The following is a 26,515-nucleotide window of genomic DNA, read 5'->3' as shown; positions in this document are numbered from 1 at the left end:
AACCCACATAGACCACACTCAGCCATGGCATGACTGGAGGTGAGCCTGCTCAAGGCCCTCCTGCCTCTCCACAGAACACTCAGTCTTTGCTAAAGAGTCCTCTCTCCATCAGAAGACTTCTGGAGGAACTTTGGGAGGTTATCAGGGTCCTTGCACACCCATTCCTAGCAATTCTGTACACTTACAGGTGCCCACGTGACAGCTGAGTATAATTTGCAGGCTTCTACCAAAGCAACAAATGTAGGACAAGCCCTAATTTTTAAATATCAAAATGGAAAGGGAGCACTGTAGCACTGTTCCTCTGTGTCCCTTCCCACAGCCTCTTGCTGCACACCTTTTCCTTCCCCATAAGCCCTCTGCTGTGTGAGTCCTCCCTTGTCACTGATCTCACAGGAACCACATCTGAAAACACTTCTTATCAGAGAGATTTTCTGGGTGCTGAAAGTCTCTCCTTTTCCCTTTCTAGCCCACCATAAAAAAGACTGGGTGGGGGCAATAAGGTACTGGTGGCACAGGAGGAAGCATTTAAGCATTTAAAGGCTCTTCTCCTTACTGCTTTGGGGAATATATTATTTCTTATAGAAAGAAGTGTTTGTGTAAATCAGGCTCTCTGGGACTGAGTGGTCTTACAGTCTTGGGAGCTAATTCTGTTCCCACTGAACTCCATGTCCAAATCTCTGTTGATTTCAAATGAAGCAGCCCTGGGCTCTTTGGTGGTTTCTCTATTTTTCCCACTAAGAAATTGTTTTCTTTAAACCTCTGACATCACATGATGCAACCCACTGTAAAAACGATGCTCTTGGTGTGCATAGACGTAAAGAAATAATTTTTCACTAATAATGATAATTATCTGTGGCATAGTGAGCATGGGAGCTGAACCATTGCAGGATAGAAAGCCTCTGGAGGAAGCATGGACTAACACTTCAGGATTCAGAGAAGAAATCATGCTCCAGTAATTAAACATAAGAGGGGAAAAAAAAAAAATAATAATTTTACCTGAGTTTTCACTTTTCCCAAACAAATTTTGGAAAGCAAAGGACAGATGGAACTTTCAATGAAGTTAAGGGATAAAAAATATATTGAATGGTCAAACTGGCAGGAAAACAGTAAGAGATGCCAAAGTGTGTTGTTATGGTGGTGCTGGGAAAGAACATTAGTCCCAGGAGAAGAGAGGAGGTGATCAAGGGCCTGATCCTGCAAATCTTTATTTGCTTATGTGAATGATCTCATTGATCTTAGCTGGACTCTGTGCCTGGGAAACTATTTGTGGAATCAGATCACAAAGTGTTAGAGAGAAAATGCTTCTTCATTCATTGCCTAACCTGTAAACATCTAGCCAGAGGGACAGACCAGGGCTGGAGGGAGGAAGAGAGGGGTTGTCAGAGTAGGAATGAGAAAGTAACACAGCAAGAGCAATGTTACTCCAGTGTTATCAGAGTGATGTCATTGACATCACTTTGCCACAGTTTGATCTAAAAGAAAGGAGAGATCCAGGATTTAAAGATTTTTATTATTTTTTTTAATTAAATGCTTTTTCTGCATATAGGTTTGCTTCACCCAAGGCTTAGCCCAAGGGAAAGCCTGACAACAAAGTTATAAAACCCCTTAAAAAATAAGAAATGTTGGTACAAATGTATCTAGCCTAGTGTAGAAACTGTATCCTACTAATATATTGTACCAGGCTATGATCTATGAAGAAACTGCTAAAGAATAATTACCTACTGAAGAAATAAACCTGTTGAAGTAAAAATTTTGTGTTAATATTCATTTATTTCATTTCCTTTGTACTCATTACAGTACCTGCACAGTACCAAATTCATCAGTAATGTTTTCCAGTGAAAAAGATTTTCACTTCCAAAAGCTTTGGACTGAGTTACAAGCTACATACACATTAGTTACTGCAAAAAATGGTATTTATGGCAGTTGTATTTTCTCCAGGACCATAGATCTATGTAGGTTCTCAGGGTGCTCCTGTCCTTGATAACATAAAATGTTACTTTACTAGCCCTTGGAGAAAAAGCAGAAGGGTAGATGCAATGTCTCCTAGTCTATTGCATAACCCACTGCTAATCACAGAGCAGCTTAATTGCCACAGTGAGAAAGCTGATGCTTTTAACTCTAACATTATAGATACTGCTGCTTTTCAGAAAAGGTTAGGGGAAGGATTTCTAGAAATATAAAACAGGAATAAAATTACACAGAGGTGTTTTTTTTTTTTTTTAACAGAAATGTGAAAGTTGCTTATTTGACTGTGGGATGTACTTTGCAAAAATGTATCTATGCTGAAGCAATTGCAATCACTTGCTGATGTGCAATCAGAAGAAAAGCAGACAGAACAAAAGTGTATGATTTATTTATAAGTCTGGGAAATAAAGAATGTTCACTTCTAATACTTTCCACATTGTAGGCAGGTAGGACAAAAAAGCAGGAAAACACAGATAGGTGACAATAGTGATTTCTTTTAAGATGCTGAGTATTATTATTATTTTTATTTTTTTTTAAACGTGTAAGCTTACCTTCGGAGAGATATAGATCTATAATGACATAATGGAAGAGAAGTTTGTCCTTTCACCACCTGAGACATAGCTTAATCTGTCTAAGGCCATAAGGCCTCAGGCCTATTTTTAGCAAACGTAATGCTAAATAACTTTCTTTGCTTTAATTGAGCTCATTGGACTAATCACTAGAGATAGGAGATCAGGGTACAGTTCCTTAAGAACTATGATGGTAGTAGATATTGACTATATTGTTGATCTTTTCTAAAATAAAAAGCTATGTTATTGCTGATTCTGATCTCCCCTTGGTTCTGCATGAATGTAAATATAATTCAGTGCTTTCGCTATAATTTCTTCACATTCAGCCTAGCATCAGTAAGATCTGAAAATGCCATTCATTCAGCATTCTGAAGAAAATACCTGGCTTTTCATAAAGGCAGAAAAATTCTTATTTTAGTGATTTCTTTGTGATCAAACTTCCTTCCTGAAATATTTAGGGTCATACAGGGAGCTGCAAAGTGAAATGCTGAAAGACTAAGTTCCCAGAGTTAGAATCATATAGAAGAATCATATAATTTCTTGTTTTTAATACAAACAATTCTTCAGATTTCTTTTCCACTGCAAGCTGTTGACTATTCAGATTTTCTAAATTCATAAAGTCTGAAAAATGTAAGTATCAAAATTTTTGACACAGTCCTTTCCCTTTATCAAAAATTGTGTCCTGAGGTGTCATTTTCTTTCCCCACCTCAGCTATCTATCTGCCCTTTACTCTTGTTAACAACCAAAAACTTCCAAAACTAACAACCAACACTTTCCAAAAGGCCCTGTAGGGCATTTATCTGTAAGCCCTCAGATTTATCAAAGGGTGCCCACTGTGCAAGCAGAGGACATGCATGCGAGTAAAGACTGCTCTGGAACCAGCAAGTAGGACTGGGTATAGGGTAAAGGAATGGTAATAGATAAGCTAGAGCCGTAGTAACAGAGCTGTTTAATTTCTGTAAAGGTGTATCTTGGCATTTAAGGGGAGAAGTGTTAGAGGAGCACGACACCTCCAGTTGCCCTGCCTGTGGCCAGCATCCACAACATGTTAAGCACCTGTTGGAGGCACAGAGCAGACCTCCACGTTATCGCCACCAAGAATTACAAGGAACCACCCCTTGTGGCAGGAGATTCAGTATTCTCAGGTCCTGAGAATGCAATCTGTACAGTCAATACAATTATTAGTGCTTATTAAAAGAAGCTCATTAGGACGAAATGACTGAGATGGACTTATGATGAGCAGGAGTCTCCATCTTGAATTAAAAATATCTCATTCTCTCCATGTGCTTTATGAATCTGGTGTGTATTTGGGAAATTTCTAATATGTGTCAGTTTCAGCTGAAGCTTATAATGTAAATAGGCATAGGAACATTTGGCAGATAACCCAAATTACAGCTTCGCCACTGCAATTTCATTATAAAACAGATATATTAGAAAACTAATCTGCTGGGAGGTACAGCACAAACCGACACTTGCCTTTAAGCTCTTACAATGCCTGAATTAAAGAATTTATTATTATTATTACCTTAACATATTTAAATTAAAGTCAATCAAGTATGTATCTGAACTCTGGGATGAATTATTATCACTGTGTCACTGCCTTGAAATCTGTTAATTATCTAGGAAGAATCCATTTGGAGACTTGCTGCACAGATAGATATGTACCATGTTCCTGATCTGAAGACTTTCACCTGTCATTTAAAATAAGATTAATCTCTTGGATATCAATACATGAGTGCAGGGTCATGAATCTGAATGAAATGATTCTAAGGCAAACTCATAATAAAATTAAACTCCGGCTTCTTTACTGGAGGCTAAAATCATAAGTAGACTTCACTGTCAGGCCTGATGTTTGATTTAATCAGTAATAAATAAATAATCCCTCTCACAAGAAGACCAACTGACTGCCAACTTAGACTTTGCATCGGTCTAACACCTGTGCAGAGTACACACCTGTTTCTAAAGTACTTTTCAAAGAAAGTAGCTTATAGGACATGTGACAAGCAAAGATCGGGAATTAAAGTCTTGCAGGGATCTACAAGAGCTGGGGACATTAGCCACTAAAGACTGGAAAGCATCTGCTTTATAGTGCAATTTAGGACATTCAACAGGCTAAATATTCAAGGTGAAATCCTGATTCCAGCCAAATCAGCAGCAAAACTCCCATAGACTTTAAAAGGCCAAGATTTCTCTTTATCTCATTGTAAGTACCTTTGAACTCAACTTTGTAAGATGATAAACACACAAAAGTAATGACTATTCTCAGTGACTGCCAGAGTTAGGACTTGATTTCAGCTCAGGCATATCTGATACGTTTCTTCATACCTAATAGAAGAAGAGATGCTCTGTACATGTGGGAACAGGTCCTTTACAAACTAGCAGTAAAGCCTGTCTTGCTTATCAGGGTATGGTTTAGGTAACCAGAGATAGGAACAAAGCTTCAAAGGAAGGAAAACCCCTACACTCATTTCTTCCATCCATCCTCCTCCACCCTGGAATAATGAAAGAAGCTCTTTTTGTTCCCTGCACAAAGTAATTTTTTAAGCACTTCTGTTTGAATTTTCCTTTGACCAAGTAGAAAAGGAACCAACAAGACAATTTACATGGTTGGTTACTAGTCTGCTAATTTAAAATATATATATATATCATAGGACAGCAGCACAGTTAGGAACAAGGAAATAAAGGAGCCCTGCAAGGAACAGCAAGCAATAAAAAGTTCCTATTGATTTCATAAAACAGGCCCAATTGTTCTTCAACAGGTCAATTGTGAGTTACGGAAAAGGGAAAAAGGACAAAGACTAGAGATAGTTAGAAAACAATTCCAAGACCCTGTGAGGGGAAAAATAATAATATATATATATATATATATATATAAGCAAAGGAAATCATGTTTTTTTATTTTTTATTTAAAGGAGAAAAGTGATGGATCAATTTCATTCATTGTTTACATCTCTGGATTCAGACAGTAGTATTCTACAGAAGTTAATTCAAAACCATACAAAATGTAGTTTCCAAATCTATGATTTTTTTTTTTTGACACTTTAAAAAAAATGTTCTAGCAATATCGTACTTTCCTGCTCTCTCCTGAACAGCTTCTTCAAGAAGATGGCCAGAGTCCATTTTTTCTGTGTTACTCTTCTCACATCTTTGTCTGCTCTTATTTTCTTAATTTTCAGACTTTTCACACTTATCTCTATTTGTTAAATCTTTCTATCTCTATCTCATCTGGGGATTTATATTCACAAACACAGAAGGTTTCTGTTATAACAAGGTGTCTAACATGGAGTATTTACAAAGGCAAGAAGATTTGAGTTGGAAGGAAAGTAGTAGCAGAACCTGTTCTGACTAGTCACCTATAAAACACAGCAAAATTTCTCTCCCAGTCACAACTAGAAAGGCTTTATAGCAATTCCACCTCTACAAAATTACCTCTAGTTACGGAGCTCGCTAAAATCCTATGGTGAAGTAGGTTATCACCGAAAGTAACTATCCATGTGCCCCTGCATGGTTAACATCTCGTTTGTCTTACGGCAAAAAGTTGATTCTAATACATTTCTGCATGAGGTGGCTAATGTGACCGGGTAAAAATGTCACCTTCTGACAGTGGTGACAGCCTTAGTGTTTTATACTACTTCCTATCACTGCAAGCATCTGAGCGCTGTTCTTGTCAAATTGGTTGCATTAGGAAAATATATCTTCTGTGAAACACACAGTGGTAGCTGCTTTTTTTCTCTCTTCACTTTGAAGTTTTGATAGCACATAATTTATATCTTTGCTAGCTTTTGGTGACGACTTGCATATTTCTTGGTGCTTGAAAAATAAGTCTTCATAGCCCAAGAATGCCCACAATAGTTCAAAGCAGCAGACCATACATATCTTTGGAAATAGAAAGAGAAATTCTTCTAAGAACTTTTAAGATAGATGAAATAACCTTGCACACACTGTCTTTTCTGAATTCCACCTAGATAACATGGATCCTAAAACATTAGTGTGTGTGTCTTTGATCTTTTTTATCCTTTCTAATGTCACTATTGTAGTTCTATTATACAAAAAATTACAAACCTTACTATGACTCCTTGGATGTTCTCGCTTTATACAAGAAAGAGCTAGACAGACCTCTTCTAACAGACAAAAAAATTAAAAAAAAATAATAAAAAAAAAAAATGCTAAACTCCACAGAAACTTTCCAAAAGGGTTTTGCAAAGGTTCAGGTACAGATCAAAAATTTAATTTTAACTCCTTTAAGAGACCTTAGTATACTGAATAGTATAAGATAGCATTAGAAACAGTTTGAGATAACATTATCAAGAGCAGCTTAGCAAAGATGAACAATTGTAAACAGCATGTGCCTAGCTGAGCTTTAGTCATGGTACTAAGAAATAGGATGTCTAGAAAGCACTGTTAGTGAGAACATCCACAATTTAAAAGCTGAATGGGAGCTTTCAGTGGGTGAAGGTCAGAAAGCAGATCTGACTGTAAACAAACAAAAGTTCTGTCCCTTCTGGCACTGAACCTATATTCCTCATTAGATTCCCACCTGTAGATGCTCTGAAACCTTCTTGAAAATTAGATGCTGAACTGAGGTATAGTTAGGTAGCATTTGTCCCAAATGTCACATACTTGAAGCAGTTTCTAGAATAAATATTTTTCCTTTTTATTTATTATTCACACAATTGCAGACTGAATATTTTTCATGTTCTTGTTATATGTGATAATAATAAGTTATCTGCATTGCGCTGCTTTTAATCTGCTTATTTAATCATGTGTCTGATATTTTAAGCAAGATTCTCACACTGTGATAATATGGTTCCTCTAAGACTATTTTTTGCAGCATCTTTGTTTCCAGTTATATCTGTGTTTCAATACAAGCACTTTCCTGTACCAGTGCAAGACTCAGAGTCTCTGGCCAATGCTGCTTACTGAAAAAAATTTTATTTGCAGTGATGCTCTATATTTCAAACCAGTTAAATAGATTAAAGAAGGAACACTTACACTTCAGTTCTCCAAAACACGTTCACTGGAGCGATAGCACAGAAAAATGATTAACAACCCAAACTTTAAGGGTCACCACATCCAGAGAAATACATGTTTTGATGTTTGGATTACTCTCAAATTGCTTTTAACACAAGATGGATAATGGGAAATATGTACAGAAGTAGATATAGACACAGTTATAATAAGTAATTATTTATTGTGGTTTGAATAGCTGATTACTTGGTTTAAATTCAAATTTAACATAAAATAATAATAAACAAAAAAGAATAATGATTATATATATGTACTTCAGATCCACTCCAAGACATTTCTTTTCTCCAAATACTGCCAAGATGCTCCCCTACATGGTATGCTTAGGATGAAACTCTTATCTTTCACTCAGAAGAAAACCTTCTAGAAGGCCATGAGCATGACCACTTAGGCTCCTATTGAGGTTATATTCAGACTCAAACCTTTACCCCGTCATGGATACCTATGATCTGCAGCGTCATCAGAGTGATAATTTTGATATTTCTCCTGAAGCGTTAATGGCCTCCTCCCTCTAAATTTGAAACTTATCAATGCCCCTTTCAGATAGTAAGGTGGAGTTATTTCCTGGTAAATAGAAACTTGTTAAGGACTATTTCAGTATTTAATATAAACAAGTCGTTAACTCACTGGGGAAGACAATGTTCCCTTCTGCCTGGTGTTCAACAAATTCAGCTCTCTGTACATATATTCCTTACAAACAAAAATCTGTATCCCATGTAAACATCTAAACTGGCAAATGTATTTTATACAAGCACATAAATTACAGCATGCATGGGGCTCATTATGTGTTGTTGATTGAGGGTGGGCATAACCCTAGATGAAGAACTATGAAGAGGTATTAGATTTGGGGTTTCTGTAATCTAGACTTTGGAGAAAAGCACAGTACTTCACAGTCTGTGATGCCAAGCAGCCACAGCTATGATGATGAGTATTTTTTTCATTCCAAACCTAGAAAACAATCTGTATTTTACCTACAGGCAATAAATATAGCACAGGTCAGTCAGGTGTAACAAATAAGGCCCACAAGCCCCTAGAGCAAAATTGGTTCTTTGTTGCAGTCAGTCCCAGGAAAGGCTGAATAGTTCCCAGCTGGCACCAATTCTCAATTTCTTTGATCAAAGCCAAAAACACAGCTGCCACCTTGAAGTCCTTAGCCTTTTGTTTGTCACTGTAGAAACTCATATTAACATCAGTGGTTAGAATTTCTGGTTCATCTGTTGCTGAACATTACCACGTTGTGTTCGCTGCAGTCTTTACTGAAAACAAAAACATGAAATCCACATAACTTAGACATTCTTCTTCTCTATTGGAAAAGCAGTGTAAAATAGCTCATTGCTCCCTGTCCCTGAATGTTCAACTCCCTTCTTTGCAAACTCACCTGGATTTCACAACTGTACTTCAGTGCCCTCAGCTGTGCTGGCTGAGAGGGCTGCAGGGCTGCTTTGGGCTGTGCTCTGGTCACAACCACCAGAAGGATCAGAAGGATTTATTTATTTTTTTAAAAGAACTACTTCTGAAGAGAAACTTGGATCATCTCAGAGATCTGGTCAATATCATAGCTCATGGCACATAGGAGAAATACGGCAGACAGTGGAAACAGGTAGAGGAACATGAAAAATAATAACTTCTTAAACTGTCTTTGCTGATGGGGAAAATATTACTGGGATGAAGTGCTAGGGGCATGGCTTTGTAAGGCGGGAGGAGCCAAGTAGTTGTTCCGCTGCAGAAAAAGAGGAAACCAGTGCTCCCTCACCATGTCTAGACAATACCTACAGCTTGTGCTATCTGTGATGTTCCTCCAGTGGCATGGAGAGACAACTAAGGGGTTTAGTGAATTGAGTTCACTAAAATGCTATGCAAACTCAGTGGAATAATAAAAAGTTGCTGTTGTTGTTGTTGTTGTTGTTTTTTTTTTTTTTTTTTTTTTTCTCCTTGGCTGAATGACGGGGGAAAGAATTGGGGCAGAAGAAGGAAGGTGAAAAGGGAAAGTGTAAAATAAGATCTGCGATCTGCCCTTCAGGGGCAGCAGTTACTAATCTGGCTCGGATGTGTCATGAAAATTTGCCATTACTACTAGGAAAAACAGTAGCACTAATAAAAATCTAACTATTGCAACCACTAAAAACTATTCACATGCAGTCAGACTTTTTGTTTTGAGGACAGAAATGGGTTGTTGTTACTCAGCAAATCTCCTCTGCATGATGTTATTTTCAGGGACATGAGTGCTCGCACTGGTGACACTTCAACAGGTAGAGACAAAGGGCTGCAGCCCAGCCTGGCTAGGCTGGACTTTGGAGCATGGGAAGCAAAGCAGCTGTAAACATCTCTGTTGTCTGACATAATTTTTAAATCTGTCTGGAAGACAACTTTATCACAGTGAGCCATCCTTCTGGGATTTCTTTCCAGCATTTTCTGGCATACAACCTGCATTGCCTTCTGCTCCTCCTAACCTTTGTTTAGCCCAGCAGTATCTGTTGGACATGGCTCTGGTGCAAGAGTACAGAGCAAAATGCCATTGCCAAAAGTCACTGCAATGCTGCTGTTCAGGCAGGTTCATCTCCTTTGCATTATATCCACATAATTCGGAATATAGATCAGCCACTAGTAACAGCTTTGCATATGAAAAAAAGGAATAAGAAGTCTGAAATCACTGACTTCTCACTGATAAGATGTTATCATTGACAAGATACTAATGTTCCTCCCTGATACATACCTGCCATTATATGGAAATACGGTTATTCTTGATTTTTGCCATTTTCATAAAAGAGACTTTTTATTTTTATTGTCGCGCTCTAATTTTGTACTGCGTTGCACTGAAGTTAACCCCTGATGGAGCAAACAATAGTAAAACACATAATTTAGTATGGGGTTAAGAAACCCAGAACAGATAACAGAATCCAGGCAGCCCAGGAAACGAAAATGAAACACTTTTTTTTTTTTTTTTATCCTCCTCTCCCCCTCCTTACCCAAGAAGCAAAGTAAACAACAGCAGGGGCAGTGAATTGCTGCCTCCTTTAGTATTACTGGGCAAAATAGCTTTACCTGTTGGTAAAATGGGTCTAGAGTTCCTCACTTACAGCTTAATGGTAAATCTGGGAGTCATTTCCTTAAACATTGCCTCATCCTGACATTGCACTTAACTCTGAGAGCATCACCTAATTTTCTAATGACCTTTCTGAACCTTCGGGTGCTCAGCACTTTTCCAAGCAGGGTCGTAAGCTAGATAAAGTTCAATGGTTTTACTGCAAACAAGTCTGCCTTCTGGTGGGTTGCTGTTGTTGTTGTTATTACAGTGTAAATCTACCTACATTCTTTAAAAATATTACATTCTCTAGAAAAAGTAAGCAAACCCCAATAGCTTCCTCTGTTAGGATTTTTTTTTCCACACTTTCCTTTGTCAGCACGCACCTGACTGCTGCTGTGGCTGACACTGATAGCCTTTGCTCTGTTTACTTTAAAGAATAAGCCACTGCTGTTTGATTTAGTTTTTCATTTTTAATGTGTAAGCCCTCACTTGATCCTGCATTCCAGAGAAAAGGAACCAGAGTTCCTCTAAATATCATGCAGGGTGCCTCTGGAGCCAGAGATGTAGATGTAAATCTCCCTAGCAAATTTATAGAACTAAGATTTATAGGGAAAAACAAACAAACAAACAAACAAAAAAAACACATAACAAACAAGCATGTGAGCACCAAGTTCCCCTGGCAGCATTAATGTGACAGGTGTACCTCAGCCCAGCCAGTCACTTTTCATTTAACTGTCAGTGCACTTGTTCAATGCTTCTAGCTGCATTGCACCAGGATGGCTTTTTATTCTAAAGGTCAGCCACCCACACCAGAGTTCAAAAAGACATTTAATGCAAACAAAAAAAAAATAAATCAAAGGTGGCTTTCATCAGACCTAACTTGGACTAGCTAGGAAAGGTGAGATTCGTTAACACACAGGTTCCAAATTTTAAAGAAAGAATTTTTGTCAAGGAGATACAAATTGCAGATTGAGTAAGATTTAAAGGGCTACATTCCTCCTTATGCTTCGGTCTTTTTGAAGTGCTCAGGCTGCAAACAGAGTTGCACAAGGTGGGGTTTCTTGTATTTGTATCTGGAAAGAATAAACACTGAAGAACAGGACTTAACATTTTGTTCTTAAGGGAGAAATAAGGATGCCGATCCTCTGTCAGGAAAACTCAGTGCAGGTGATCAGAGTGCTCAGAAGCTGGTTTTAAACCATCCGTTACAAACCTTCAGCCCCAGGTCTCGAAGGTTTTCTCTAAGGCATCACACTGGAGGTGCCTAATACAGGTGTGACAGCTGCTGCAGCATTTAATATCAAGAGAGCAATGATCAGTCCAGAGCCCCGCTATCCCAGGCTCCCAGATCCTTCCCCTGTATTACTGAGAGAAGCAGAAAATGAGCTGCAGTGACTAAGTTAGACGTCAACAGAAGATGTCTCTATACGGCTCACGTAAAGCCAGTCTAGCAGAAAAACATCTCTCTTCCCTTCCCCCTCTGTCTTTTCTTTCCTTTCTCATCTCTGGAAGGGAGTGGCAGAAGAATCACAACAGCACTTCACAAAACCCGGGGATCCCACAAAGCAGGAATATTCCTTCTTCTGGCCAAATTGCCTGTTTGTTGTTGTTTTTTTTTTTTTTTTTGCTGCCAGATGAACAAAGCGGCCACTATGTCCAAGAGGACTGGAAACAGGGTAATAAATGTGAAATTAAAGAGTTTTTTTTTTTCTTTTTTCTTTTTATTCCCCATGCAGGTCCACAGTACAGCGACAGCTGCTCAAGATGTAAACACAGTCCTCTTTAGCATGGAAACCACTTACACGAGTTGTTTGAATTGGCTGATTCTCAGCAAGAGAAAGATGTTTATATAAATCCTACACTTCATCCCAGATAACAGCATAGTGACATCTTAATCCAAATGACACCGGGTCTGATCTTTCAGATTATTTGTGTGAAGACTTCCTGATGGATTCCCCATGTCAGAAACAGGTTACTAATCTATCCTTAAGTGCATTTGCCTGCTGCAAATATTTACAGTTCTTCTCTGGGCACTTCCAGCCCTTGGGCATCTTAGCTGGTTTTATGGTACCATGCCCATACCGTGATCCTGGAGACACCTCTAGGGATGCAAATCAGTCCCTGAAACACATCTGATTATGCTAAGGTAAAAGGAACAGCATTTCAGGGCAATTTTCCAGTACTTTAACGCTTATGTAGTAATTTACAGCTACAGAAAGCAGCATTGCAAATTGTCCTTCCAAAGAGGAGAACTGACGAAGCCTGAAAGTTCAGGAATACCCAGCTCAACCACTGCAAACATGAGGAACTGGACCCGGCCTCAGAGGAGACCGTATCTCATCTCCAAACCTTTCAGGCTCTTTTACATACCACAAAACAGGGAAAACAAACAACAGATCTCTTTTCCCTACATTTTCATGTCATTTTTTAGTTTAGACCTAGAGATAATAGCCTTGCAATTTTCTTAATTTTTCAAACTTTGTAAGAATGAAATACATATACTTATATAGTTTCCGGTTGGAAGCTTGGCTTTGAGCTTATTTTTTTTTCTTTCTTGTGGAATGTTGAATAATGTGAAATTTTTGCTATCGACTGAAAAGCCATTTCAAGCTAAAAGCGACTTCTAGTGCAAAACTTTCATCTGTTCCTTTCTGAATGCAAATCTTTAGTACCTTTGCACAAAAACCTTGTGCATTTCAAGGTGTATTCATACTTCACCACCTTCGATAAGGATATGCAGAGATTTAACTTTAAGTGTTTGTTCAAGTGTTTTGTTGTAAAGGAGCCTCTGAGACCTTGATGGCAGAAGGCATTGTTGTGGTGATTTCAGACCTCGAGGCAAGAAGAAAATTGCACATACTGCATCTTGCAAAGGATAGAAAATAACACTAGCTTTTTCTGAAAATATAAAAGCAGGCTTTTCCTTGAATTCTAAATGCACAAATTAGTGGTCATCAGCGAAGTCAAGGAAAGAACAAGGAAAATGATGGAGAAAGCGAATACCAGACGAATAAATAGATGTCTGTCTTCCTACAGGCTTTACTGAAATGCTTTCAAACAACTGCCTTTGGATCAAGAAGAATTCCTGAATGATTTTGCAAAACAAAGTAGAATTACAAATGAAAGCAACACTCTGACAATCAAAGGAGATGTTTTCCAACTCAGATAGAGTAAAACAAAAGGTCAGGGGAAGAAAGGAGGGAATTTGTGTCTCCATACAAGAAAAGGAAAAGGAAAACGGTTTCAGAGGGCTGGCAGTGCCTGTGAAGATGTAAAAGCACTTTACTTCCTGAAGTCTCAGAGATACATTTATATTCTCAATGTTTTGCAACCCCAACTCTGGCTGGTGTGGTTTGTAGAGAATTTCTATTTTCATCCTACTGCTGCTAGTTTACATATCAATTGAACTGTTTTCCTCCAACCTAAGAGATCCACAAGCTTGTCTTATTGAACAAAGCTGTCACACATACCCCCTGCACACCAGAGGTCTGTTATGTGTCTGCAAACTTCTGTCTCTTCTGCCTGTCTGTCTGTCTGTCCAGGACCCTCTGGCACTGACCCTACATGGGCTTTTTTGACCAGGCACTCCATTCTTTTTATTACTTTTTTAAACATTTACCTAGTCCCTAAAACACATGGCTTCTCCCTTCATGTAGAGCATCTGAATTGATGTTGGTTTGTTTCTTTCTTAATTATCTGGGATTCTGAGCAAGTGATTGTGTAACGTTTGGAAGGCTGTCATTTTTGTGCCGAACTGTGCGTATTTTTCCCGAGGACTGGCCATCCTGTACTTTGCCTCAGACACGTTTACCTCACTCGCAGAAGCATTGTGCAACCTGACAAAATGTTTGATACTGCAAACACTTACGCTATCCTTGTTTGTGCTTTTAGGGTGCAAGAACATGGAAAGAACCACTCCAAAAGCTGAACACAGCCTTGCTGGCCACATAGGAAGGGATGTGGCCCTGCATGGAGGCCCCTGGCCAGAAATATGGCTGGCAGAGCTGGTGCTGGACCACATCTTGCAGAAGCCTTTTTTAGCACAAAGATGCCTAGCCACCTCTTCCTATGCCATCAGCTTCTGGGACACAGCAAATGGCAGCAGGCAGAGTACACATTGCAGAAAAGCAGTCATTGCTGTCCCTCTGGTCATCTCCTGCTCACCACACACATGCAAACACACTGTGCTTCAAGCCAGGAAATAACCCAAACCCCAGCAGTGATCGCTGCATGGCACCACTGATTTATGGGGACAATGAAGGTTCCCAAATATGTGCCAAAGCATACGTGGCAGTCTGCAATATCTCTTTTTGGAGTGCGAGGAAAGGGAGTGCAGCCTGACTCAGACTGGAAAAGACTAGCTGCTGTCCAGCATTATTATCCAAACTTCCCCAAAAACAATAAAAAGAAGCATATTTATTGCCTGTATTCCAGGAACCTGACTGAATAAGCAATGGATGCTGTTTACTGTAGGCCAGAGAAAATTCTCTGCCAGAACAAGATTTTATTCATGATTTAACAACATTAATACAAGAGATCCAGACCTGGCTCTGGGAGGCTTTGGTTCCACAAACACTTGAGTCCAACACTGAGGCCAAAAGAAGCAGTCCCATTATCCCACTGCCACGATTTTTTTTTTATTATTATTATTTTTGTGTGTGTGTGTGTGACTGGACGTTGCCCTCTCCCTTGTCCTGGCATCAGAAGGTGTGGGTCCATGCAGTGGATCATGTTAAAGCCAGCCAGGACCTTTTTCCCAGCACAGCTTTCTCCTGGCCTGGTTCCCCTGCATGAAACAACCCAGCAGCAGAAAGGCCAGCATGGCACAGGGTCGAGGGGAAAATAGTCACAGGGCAAGGAGGAAGAAGGACTGCTTATTTCGGTGGCAGTGCTGTCTGCTCACTTAACTTGGTCATAAGTGAATTCGTGGCATCAGAGTTGTTCCTTCTTGCTGTAGCCTTCAAATTCACTGACTTGTTTTGGAAGTACGTCCTCCACAGTGCCTTTCTGTAAATTGGTAAGAGGATACTTATACAGGATATTTATTAAAGTCACTGCATAGAGCTTGCACAAAGAAAATGCACAGAACGTTCAGAGAGTAAGCAGCATACATATTGCATGGTGTTACACATGGATTTAACTATGTTAATGCTAAATATCCAAATCTGGCTTAAAATTTTTTAAGCCAGAACATGAAATGGACCTAGGCAAGACCTGATCATTTAGTTCTCCCATAATCTATCACTACCAATAGGTACAGCAGAGCCACTGTTGAAAAAGCTCTGGTGAAAAATATATTCCAAAATAATTAACCTGATTTTACAAGAAGTTTAAATAAAGATTTTATTTTTTTTTTCTCAGCTAAATTTTGGATACTCTTTAATAAGGAAAAAAAAAAAAAAAAAAAAGGAAAGGAAAGGAAAAAAAGAAAAGGAAAAAAAAAAAAAAACCAACAGTATTTTTCTGGGACCAAAAAGCAGCAGTTCAGCTGCTGGCATGAATCCCCGTAGAGTACATGGAAGAAAAGAGAGGAATTGGGCTGTGCTATTTTAAAAGGCTGCTTTCATTGACCAGAACTTTGCTCACTGGACTGCAGCACATTAACACCAGGAGAGTATTTGACTTTTTTTTTTTTTTTTTTTTTTTTTTTTTTTTTTTTTTTAATGCACCTCTTAGAGCTTTGGTATTCTCAAGTGCTGGTCAGACTACATATTAAATATTTCCTCTGTGACATTGTTCACTCTTTTGTGCTTTGTCCTCTGCCCAGGATGGACTGATCTGCTGATGACCAATGCACTTACGCATTGCCATTTGAATCTTTGATGATACTGATACCACCAAATGCCATGTTGCAGGAAGCTCTCGGTGAGATCAGGGGTTTGGTTTCTCCTCATTAACACCTCTGTTTTCCAGACAATGTGACTTTCCTGGCAGACATCACGCTGGAGTAGAGACTGCAGGAAAGTAGCATCATGAGACCTGCACCTCCAACACTTTCTCTTCTTCTTCATGTTTCTTTCTCTTTTCCTTTTATTTCTCCCTGTCATTCAGTGTACGGCCTACACTCTTCCAAGCTGGCTTCCTGCATTTTTTCTTCTTCTGGAACAATGACCCACTTCATCTACACCAGTCCCCTTAATCCTACATCCTTGTCCCCCCAAGACTCATCCCAGACCCCATGAGACAGTCCTTGGTCAAACAAGGTAGAGAGAAGGCTAGTAACTCTGTCCAGGTGATCCCCATGAAGCTGGTGAGGCAGAGGACTGTGCTATGCATCTTACAGATTTGAAGATGCAAGACAGGAGGGGTTAAGGGTGGGGAGAGAACCCCCAAGCCCTGTGGCTGACACACTGCAGAGCAGCTGACTGGTGTTGCAAAGCTATACAAGCATCAGCACCTAATGATTTTGGTACTGCTTGATACCAGGTGTGCTTAGAGCTGCAGCATGCTGTCTGGCACTTCTAGCAGAAGGTGAGAGGGGAGAACCATTGCAATTGTTTGGTATTTTTATTTGTCTTCTACTTTTATTTATTTATTTATTTTAATTTTCACTGGTAGTGAGCAAGTAAATAATTCTCTACATCTGCTCCTTGTCCCCTCAGGCAGTGGTCCCTAACTCTTGGCTCAGAGACAGCATCTTGAGCACCAGATTCCTCAGCATTACTCACAGCCATCAGGGAAAGCAAAGCACATCATCACACATCACTTATTCATCCCTTCTTCAGCACTATTACCCCAGACTACTGGAAATTGGGGTTCTTTGCTTGGGATTTAACGTTGGCCAAAACATCAGAAGGAGAAAACAACAAGAGCTGGAAAATCACAAAAATAATCTTGCTCTGTGTCTGGAAGCTCATCTTTTCACCACAGCAGGCCCTCAAAGACACGCCTGGGCAATTCTTTGCTTTCAGTGCCTCTCACAAACACTTCCTTCAGACTCATGAGAAGAGAGACAAAACAGAAACAAAACAAAACAAATCCAGAAAAAAGAAGAAGAAGAAGAAGAAAACCCCAAACTATACAACTGTCTGCATTGTAACAAGACTAGTTAGAGTTAGAGACAGATTCCTTTGCTGTACCTGAAAGTGAGGTAAACTGCCAACTTACATTTTCTTCATTTCTGTTCCTTCTTTTAATTTTTCATTCAGTTTTTGCACACCTTTCCTGCTGTTCTTCTACTCTGTCCCAGGAATATTCCTTTCTGTGGTGCTTCTGAGGCTGGACAGAACTGCAGGTTGCTGTTCAATGACTGCAGCACTGACTGGGCAATGGGGAATGGTTCCTTTCATCTCCCCACCTGTCCAAATCTGTTTCCTGCTGATGTGCTCCACTCTTGGCCTCTCACTTTTTACATGCCATCCTCTTTGAAATGTTTATTTTTTTTAAAATTATGTTTTCATCTTTTCCTTTTTCCCAGTCTTTTCCAATTCTTTTCTTTTCCCTTTTACCTCTGTCTCCAAGGATGGAGAGTCCACAACCTCCCTGGGCAACCTGTTTCTCTGTTAACCACCATATTTTACATCCAGACTGAGCTGCTGAGTCTATGCACCATTGTGCTGTTCTTCATCTATCCATTAGTTACAGGTTCCTGGTAGATGGGAAAATCTTGTCTTTGTTTATAATAATAATAATAAAAAAATAAATAAATCTGGAAACATAATGAAATAATTCAGATTACACAGATCTATTTACCTGCTTTGGGATGATTTTTTTTTCAGCATATAAAGAAGGACTTAAAGCATTCTGGAGTTCAAACTGACCCCCATGTTTATTTGTGCTTTAAGTTTGATCAGAGAAGTATATAATTCATGAAAAACTAGTTAGGCTGCTATATACTGTTGATCCATAGCCAGTGATATGGCAAATTCCTGCTGACCAACTCTGAAGGTATTTCTCTCCTTATATTCAAGTATAGTGGTGATGATGGAAAACTGTTCCTCTGATGTCAAGAATAGCAGCAGTATTGCCTACTCAGCAGAAATGAAGAGCTGTCCAAGCAAAGAAAACAGATACACAGGTTGGCCTCACATATATAACAGTCTTGGCCAGACAGACTTAAAGTGAAAGACACATTTACGGATGGGATTGCAAGGGTCTATGTGCCTGACACTCTCCAGATTTGGATTATAATGGTTACACACAGATGAGTTAATCTTCTTCACTGCACAACCTGATTGTGGCTGAGAGAGAGATGATCTATCTTAAGGGATCTTGTCTTTGAATCTCCACCCTGCATTCAGGAGCACTCCACAGGCAGAGCTAACAATCTTTTGCAGATCTCCTACATGGAAGAGGAGAAGAAGTACCTTCATTGACCTCTTGAAATTATGCCAGTTTGGTCAGTGGCTCTCTTCTCAAGTGTAATGGGATCCCCCAGGTTCACCCTAGCACACTGGCTGTGTGTTTTCTTCCTACTGAGTAACATGTAAATAAACCACAAGCTCCACATCTCTTAGTTATGCTGCAAGCCGAGTACCTGCAGCAGCACAGCTTGCTTAGCAAGTTGCCAAGGCTACCCCGAAATCTCTCCCCTCCTCTTCTCTGCTTACTTTCCACGGCGTGCGAATGCCAGCGGCTGTAACCTGCAGCAGGGAGGCAGCTGGCAGCGACGGCAGCCACAGAGGAGGAGGCCCTCGCCGGAGACGCTCTGCCGGCAGCGTTGTGCAGGCTCCCCTTCTCAGTTCACAATTTCTTGGCACCCACAGCCCTGTCTGACTGACTTTTACACGGGCAGAGAATCAGCCCAACAGATGGGCCTGGTGGCAGGCAACCAAGGACGCTGTGAATGCGCGTTGTCTGGGTGTGGGGACTCAAGCTGACAGTCAGGAAAATCCAAATCGCCGCCCGCCACTCAGCCCCGTGACGACAGCACAGAGATAGGCCCTGAACAGCCAAGTTTTAATATCTTTCGTAACAGCCCCCTTCGGAGACAGAAGAAGGACAGTAAAATGGCGTCATGGCTGACAGTGCTCCTGAGGTATCCGGTGGTGGAGAGAAGAGCCAAGAGGAAGAGTGACTGTCACCACCCCCCATCAGCAGACTTCACAGGATATTTTATGTAGGACAAGGTGAGCAGCAGAGAAAGTTTGTCATTTGTCTTATTCCCTTTGAAACGAGGACCAAAATCTCATACGTTACGTTTCAGCTACACGGCTCGATAACCTTTGGACAATATGTGGTGACCTCTGCACGTATCATGTGAGCCGACCAGCCTAGCAAGCCCAGTTACCAAGGAAACGGGTTTTAAACTTGAAACATAGGTAGTCAGGAAGACAAAGAGATTTTGTACTTTTTTTGGAACACATCTCTTTTCAGATCAGGGAACGTAGAATTTTGCTTTTTAAATCAGCCTCGGCTTGGTAACGGGGCCAGTGGAAAATGTGGCTGCACTGCTGACCCTGGCTCCCTGATTTAGCAAAAGAGGAAACAATATCTATGGAAAGGTCATTGCACAGCATTGCCTGCTGATTTACCTTAAAAGAGAGCAAATACAGGTGTTAATTAGGCAAGGGTTTCCTTTCTTTGAGGGAACTGATCAATCACGTTTTTTCTGTCCCGAAGTGAGATTTTTTTTTAATATAAATCTTTCAAGTCCCAGTGCTCTAGCTTTATGGGAAGACGAAATTGATCACCACCATTCCCTGACAGAGAGGCACTGAACTGGAAGTATCTTTCCTGCAAAATTTATTAATTAGTTCCTTCTCTCAACCTGATCTTGAACTTCTCTGATTAAATGATTGAAATTATTTTCTTCCAAAATTACAGTTTGTAGGACAAAATTCAGCCTGTGGCTGAAGAACTGAAAAGTGTGTTCTACTCTTTTTGCTTTGTATGGATTCTTATTCTTAAATAACCACGTGAGAGACATTGTAAGGCCCTGCAATATCTGGGCATCTGGCCTTGCTGATTCCTCTCCACCTGACTGGCTCGGGCAGTGGTAGGTTGCTGCTCGCTGCCCCTGCTTCCCCAGCCATCACTGCCCTCCCTAGAAGCAGCTCCATGCACTGTTGAAAGCAGAATCACGCTTTAGCATCTCATTTCACAGCCCCTCTACAATACATAAACTGGCCACAGAGAGCTTGAAAAATCGCTTGGTGCATGTAACACAAAGTGAAGGAACTCAGCTAGCTTCATTGTCATCTCATCATTTAAAAATACAAAAGTTACACCTTCTGTAGGATAGTGCAGTGAAAGTTGTGAAATTATTACTTTCTCACCACTTTATTTGATCAGCCTGTCAGGCCTTATCTACACCGTCAAAAATCTGAATCTTATTTCTTTGCTAAAATAGCACCATCACTTTTGGCAGCAGTGTAATATTAATGCAGATCGAGATCTTCAGTAATTGTTTCTTTTAAATTTTCTTACCCTAACAGTTTAGAAATACCAGACTTCATTTGTTAATGGTCACACTGCATGTACTGCTGGTGCAGGGTCATCAGTGCTGACAGTGGTGGATTTATCATGTAAATATACCCTTTTAAACAAGGCTGGAGAGAAAGCTTGAAGGAGCAATGACTGGGCTTGACTGCATGCTTAGTTAAAACTAAGCTATTCTACTGACTGGTAGGGCTGCATAAAAATAGCTGCTAGTAAAACTTACTTTGGAAACAGAAGAAAAAGAAAGAGAGAAAGGAGAGAAGGAGTGAGAGAAAAGAGAGAGAGAGAGAGAGAGAGAAAGAAAGAAAGAAAGAAAGAAAGATTATTAAACCAAAACAGTATGTGGTGGTTCATTTTGCAAACAGCTACTTTACTCACCAATATATCAATGATGAAAGCAAACCTCCCCCACTCCCGGAAGGGAAGGGAAGGGAAGGGAAGGGAAGGGAAGGGAAGGGAAGGGAAGGGAAGGGAAGGGAAGGGAAGGGAAGGGAAGGGAAGGGAAGGGAAGGGAAGGGAAGGGAAGGGAAGGGAAGGGAAGGGAAGGGAAGGGAAGGGAAGGGAAGGGAAGGGAAGGGAAGGGAAGGGAAGGGAAGGGAAGGGAAGAAAAAGAAAAAAAAAAAAAGAAAGAAAAAAGAAGGAGGAAAGTAAAATTGCCTACTCAGGGTAAATGACACAAACAAACTAGAACAGGAAAAACACATTAATGAATCTTCTTCTAAGAGGTAAACAAAATGCTGGCTCCTTGCCAGGGAGGAATACATCGACATCAAGCAAGGGATCCCAGAAAGCGCATCAAAGCAGCTGATGAAGCCTCTTTAGCGCTGCACATGAGGCAGATGCAATCTGAGCAATCACTGTGCCATGCACTCAAGCAGAAGTGATCAACTCGCCTGGCAGCTGCAGGGGCACACGTGGGCCCTCATTCCTGACCATGGGGGCTGCAGGAGGCCACTTCCTCCAGCAGCATCCTCAGAGGGATACACCAAAATACCTTAATGATGCCATTCTTGCCCTTTCGATGGGGAGGGCAGAAAGAATCAGACAAGGCTGAGTCTGATGCTTCATGACATTCCCCACTTGCTGCCACTCAGTTGAGAGGGAGCAGCTTGAGCTGAGCCCGGCAGGTGATGCATCCCATTAGCTCTCCAGGCCCCAGTGGCTGTGGAGGCCAGCATCTGTTTGCACACTGCTCCTGTACCCGCCAATGTAAAGGCTATGGGGTTTCTTGAATAGTGATGCACGCTGCTCTGTTCTTATCTGGAAGGTTTTATTTCTCCCCTTGAAAGGCTCCTGAAGATCCTCAAATGGGAAAGGGAACATGGAAAGTCTGCCTTTTCTCTTGCTCAAGTCAGTCCAAAGCCACCTTGCAGATTAATGCATTAAGACAGTGGTTCAAAAAGAGCTTTGCAGAGCGCTCTCCCTCACTAAGTCTCAGTCACAGGGATTAATGTGGTGATTTGAATGCATGCACTAATAGAGGTAGGTGCACAACTAGCAGTCCCAGTTCTGAGGGAGGAAGATGAAGTCTCTAGTGCCTGGCAAAAGTTAGAGACCTGTCTGAAATTTCTGTTTGCATTCACAGGACAGTGGGTTTTCTCCTTGTCAAGTTTCTGTGCTAAAGGACAAATGAAATAGTCACCTACTCATCAGCAAAATAAAAGCAAACAACCTCCCCAAATCCATGGTAATCTGTACACTGACATCTGTCAAATTATATTTGACTGCATACACAACTTGAGATTTCTTGTGTACATCACATATAATTAGGCCCCTAGCACAGTATGCACTGATAAAAATCCAGTGCTGCTTCTGCAGAAGATAAGAACTGGAGAGTTTAGCTGAATAGCATGGGAGGATACCCACAGAGCAACAACACACCCCATTCACTGAGATGGTACATAGTTACTTTATCCATAAAGTTGAGGAATATTGCAGTGTGAAACAACAGAATTGCTGGAGCTTCTGATTTGCAGTAGAATGGGCAGTTCAGTGACTGGACAGTCTAAAGGCAAGTCCAAACACAACTGAGGTTCTTCTAACTATGCCTCCTGGATGTTTCTCCTGAACTGTATTTCTGTAAATGAAGAGCAAAGATCACAGATATAACCCAGAGATGGACCCTCCAGGTACATCACATAAGGAATGTGCTTGGTAACCAAGAAGACTGCAGGTTTGCAAACTGAAAATTATGGTGTCCTGAATTTCTTTGCACTGCAGTTTTTCTGGTTTTGAAGGCATTGGACTACAGCTGGTCAATTAGAAATCTCATTGTCTTTCTTACTTTAGAACAGGGAAATCATGGGGTTTCTTACCTTCACAGAAATACAAAATCAATAAAGTAATTAAATGTTTATATTATAAAAGTATTTCCTTTGAAATAGTAGGGCCATTATTTGATAAAAATAATATAGAATCCAGCACTGGTGTATTAATCACACTGCATTGAAGGCAGAGAAGAAAAACACTCCTCTTTTGTCATGTCTATTGCTAAGAAAAGACTCCTCTCAAAGTAGAAACACTTCAATATTTGTTCTACAGATAAATAAGATGAAATCTTAACCTTTACTCTTCTGAAATCCTTAGAGAAACATTCAGTTATCTGCATCTGAAATTAATATTGGATTGCTTTATTGATTCATTGGCTAACGATACAGACTGGCCCTGGAAATTCCTCTCTGCTTGCATTGACACATTGAGCAGGAACAAAAAAAAAAGTCATTTAAAAGCAGTTTAGCCTTGAGAAAATGGACAGTCATTGTAGGGTTTGGCATTCTAGCAAAAAAAAAAAAAAAAGAAAAGAAAAGTTCTTGTATACCACTTAAGAATCAAGATACTTATATAGAACAACTTGATAGACATGATAAATAACTGACTACAATTACACTACTTGAGGTGCTGCTCAAGGGCAAGACAAACATAGAAAAGCCTTCACAGGACATCAGGTTTTAAAAAAAATATATCAAAAACACATAAATAACCTCTCACCTCTGAGTCAGAGTTTCACATACAGTAAATCACCATGAAAGCAATGGTGGCATACTCCTAATCTGCGGTCACCCAGACCATGGCCCCGGGGTTTATCTTTGTGCAACAGCTTGTAATATTTAGCCTGAAAATTGGCAGCACTAAAAGGACAATGGGTGGGTATTGGGTATGTTGTAGGCGACCCGTGTGATCCTACTACGGGTGAGCTCAGTGCAAATTTATTTCCCAGCCTTAGTGTTTAAACTCTGATCCCATGGCAAGTGCAAGGTAATCTGAGGTAATCACTGCTCCACAGGGAAGGGGTAAACACCTCACAGCTATCATGGGTAAGATTAAGTAAAATGGTAAATATGGTGGTACAGTTGCTGTATCACTTATTCCTTCCTCCCTTTATCTCCATAGTTTGTTTAAGTATATCCACATTCATTTGAACCATGACAGGTTCATGTAGGTTTATCATGCAGCTGAAGTAACGACGTAATATACCATCTCACACTTTCCAGTCCTTTTACAGGATGACAACACTTGTCGGAAAGGTTTAATGAGAACAGGCTGCTTTGTCATGCTGACCAGCTCCAACCCTTATGCCTGAGGAGCGTGGGGAGCCCTGCTCTGCCCCAGAGCATCCTTGGTGTGGCAGTTTTACTCAGCTGGGCAGCTGGGCTCCACCACAGCCACTCTCTCACCCCCCTCCTCAAAGGAAAAGGGGGAGAAAATACAATGAAAAGGGCTCAAAGGTTGAGATAAGGACAGGAAGATCACTCAACAATTATCGCCACGGGCAAAACAGACTCAGCATAGGGAGATTAATAAAATTTATTACCTATTACTAACAAGCTAGAGCAGTGAGAAACAAAACAAAATTAATTAATTAATTTATTTATTTATTAAAACACTTTCCTCCCACCATCCTCTCCTACCTCCTTCCACCGAGTGGCACGGGGGAACGGGGAATGGGGGCTGTGGTCAGTCCCTAACACTTTGTCTCAGTCTCTGCCACTCCTTCACGGTCCCTCTCTGCCCCTGCTCCACATGGGGTCCCTCCCACGGGATGCCGTCCTTCCCAAACTGAGCCTGCGGGGGCTGCCCATAGGCAGCAGCTCTTCAAGCACTGCTCCCACATGGCTCCATACCACGGGGTCCATCCATCCCCCAGGAGCAAACTGCTCCAGCACGGGGCCCCCACGGGTGGGCGGCAGCTCCCCCCAGACCCCCTGCTCCTGCATGGGCTCCTCTCCACGGGCTGCAGCTCCGGCCCGGGGCCTGCTCCTGCGGGGGCTCTCCATGGGCCGCAGCCTCCTCCAGGCCACATCCACCTGCTCCACCAGGGGCTCCTCCACAGGCTGCAGTGTGGAGATCTGCTCCATGTGGGACCCATGGGCTGCAGGGGGACAGCCTGCTCCACCCGGGGCCTCTCCACAGGCCACAGGGGAACTGCTGCTGCCTGCCTGGAGCACCTGCTGCCCTCCTGCTGCACTCACCTTGGGGGCTGCAGGGCTGCTTCTCACTCCTCTCCCCCAGCTGCTGTTGTGCATCAATTTTTTTCCCCCTTCCTTAAATCTGGTCTCACAGAGACACAATAAACATAACTTATTCACTCAGCTCTAGCCAGCAACCGATCCCTTTGGAGACAGCTGAAACTGGCTCATATCTGACGGGGGGCAGCTTCTGGATTCTTTTCAGAGGCTACCCCTGCAGCCCCCTGCTACCAAAACTTTGCCATGTAAACCCAGTACTCTTGGCAAATGGGAATTGTCAGTCTTCTGTAACAGGCAGGAAGGTACATCTTCCTGGAAATATTGGCATCTCCCGATACAAAAAGATATTGCCTGCAACTGTGAGAGAAGTCAATCACAGCGTTGCTCTGTTTTTTGTTGTTGTTGTTTCTGTTTCTGTTTTGTTTTGGATAAAATTATGATGTTACATGATGAGTTTCATCTGCTGCTGGATAAGAGCACTCTTGAGCAAATGATCTGAGTTTGTATGGAGAGTAACCAGCCTCACCAGTTCCTTTCTCTTCAACACCTGTCTCTAAATCAGGTCAATTGCCAGTAAAAGACTGATGTTACAGGTTTTATTTTACTTCTTTCCAGTAGTAACTGTTCTGCCAACTAGTATCATCATGTGTTGTAGCACTACCTATTTAGACTGTACCTGTGAAGCCCTCACAGGGAACACCTGGGAGACCTTTCCACAGCCATTTAGCGTAAAGTTTTGTACAAAATGGCATTATGCCTGGGTGAGAGGAAATTTTTTAAAGGAACTAGGAGTACTGGGACACGACTAATAGACTAATAGTAACTCTGCTGGTTTAGGTCAGACATTTCACACAAAAATATGATGGTTTCAGATGTAGCAAATTCATCCCTTTATACACAGGTTTCATCATTTGATCTAGTATCTTGAATAAGGGTACACTGTAATTCATTCATTTTAAGAAAGTCAGTGTAAAATCTGGGCCTTATCGCTTAAGGAAAAATTTCTAATGTTGGAGTTGTCTAAAGTGGTAGTTCTGGACACTCACCTCCATAATAAAGTTTTACTTAGGCTAATGAATGAATG

General features: G+C 40.9%; 1 long non-coding RNA gene across 2 annotated transcripts in view; it reads left to right on the top strand.

Annotated features, from left to right (window-relative positions):
- Positions 1-15,022, top strand: part of LOC311434819 — a 74,679-nt gene extending 59,657 nt beyond the window's left edge. The window contains exons 4-5 of one of the 2 annotated variants that reach the window (XR_014691748.1): positions 12,322-12,556; positions 14,477-15,022. This is a non-coding gene — a long non-coding RNA (uncharacterized lncRNA). Of the gene's footprint in view, positions 1-12,321; positions 13,035-14,476 lie in introns of those variants that run through there. The other variant, XR_014691749.1, reaches the window with a different exon arrangement.
- The last annotated feature ends 11,493 nt before the right edge of the window (positions 15,023-26,515 follow it).

This window comes from Aythya ferina (genome assembly GCF_964211825.1).
Source record: "Aythya ferina genome assembly, chromosome: 1".
NCBI classification, from domain to species: Eukaryota; Metazoa; Chordata; class Aves; order Anseriformes; family Anatidae; genus Aythya; species Aythya ferina.
Note: the sequence above shows the minus strand (reverse complement) of the source record. Positions and strands in the feature narration are given on the sequence as shown.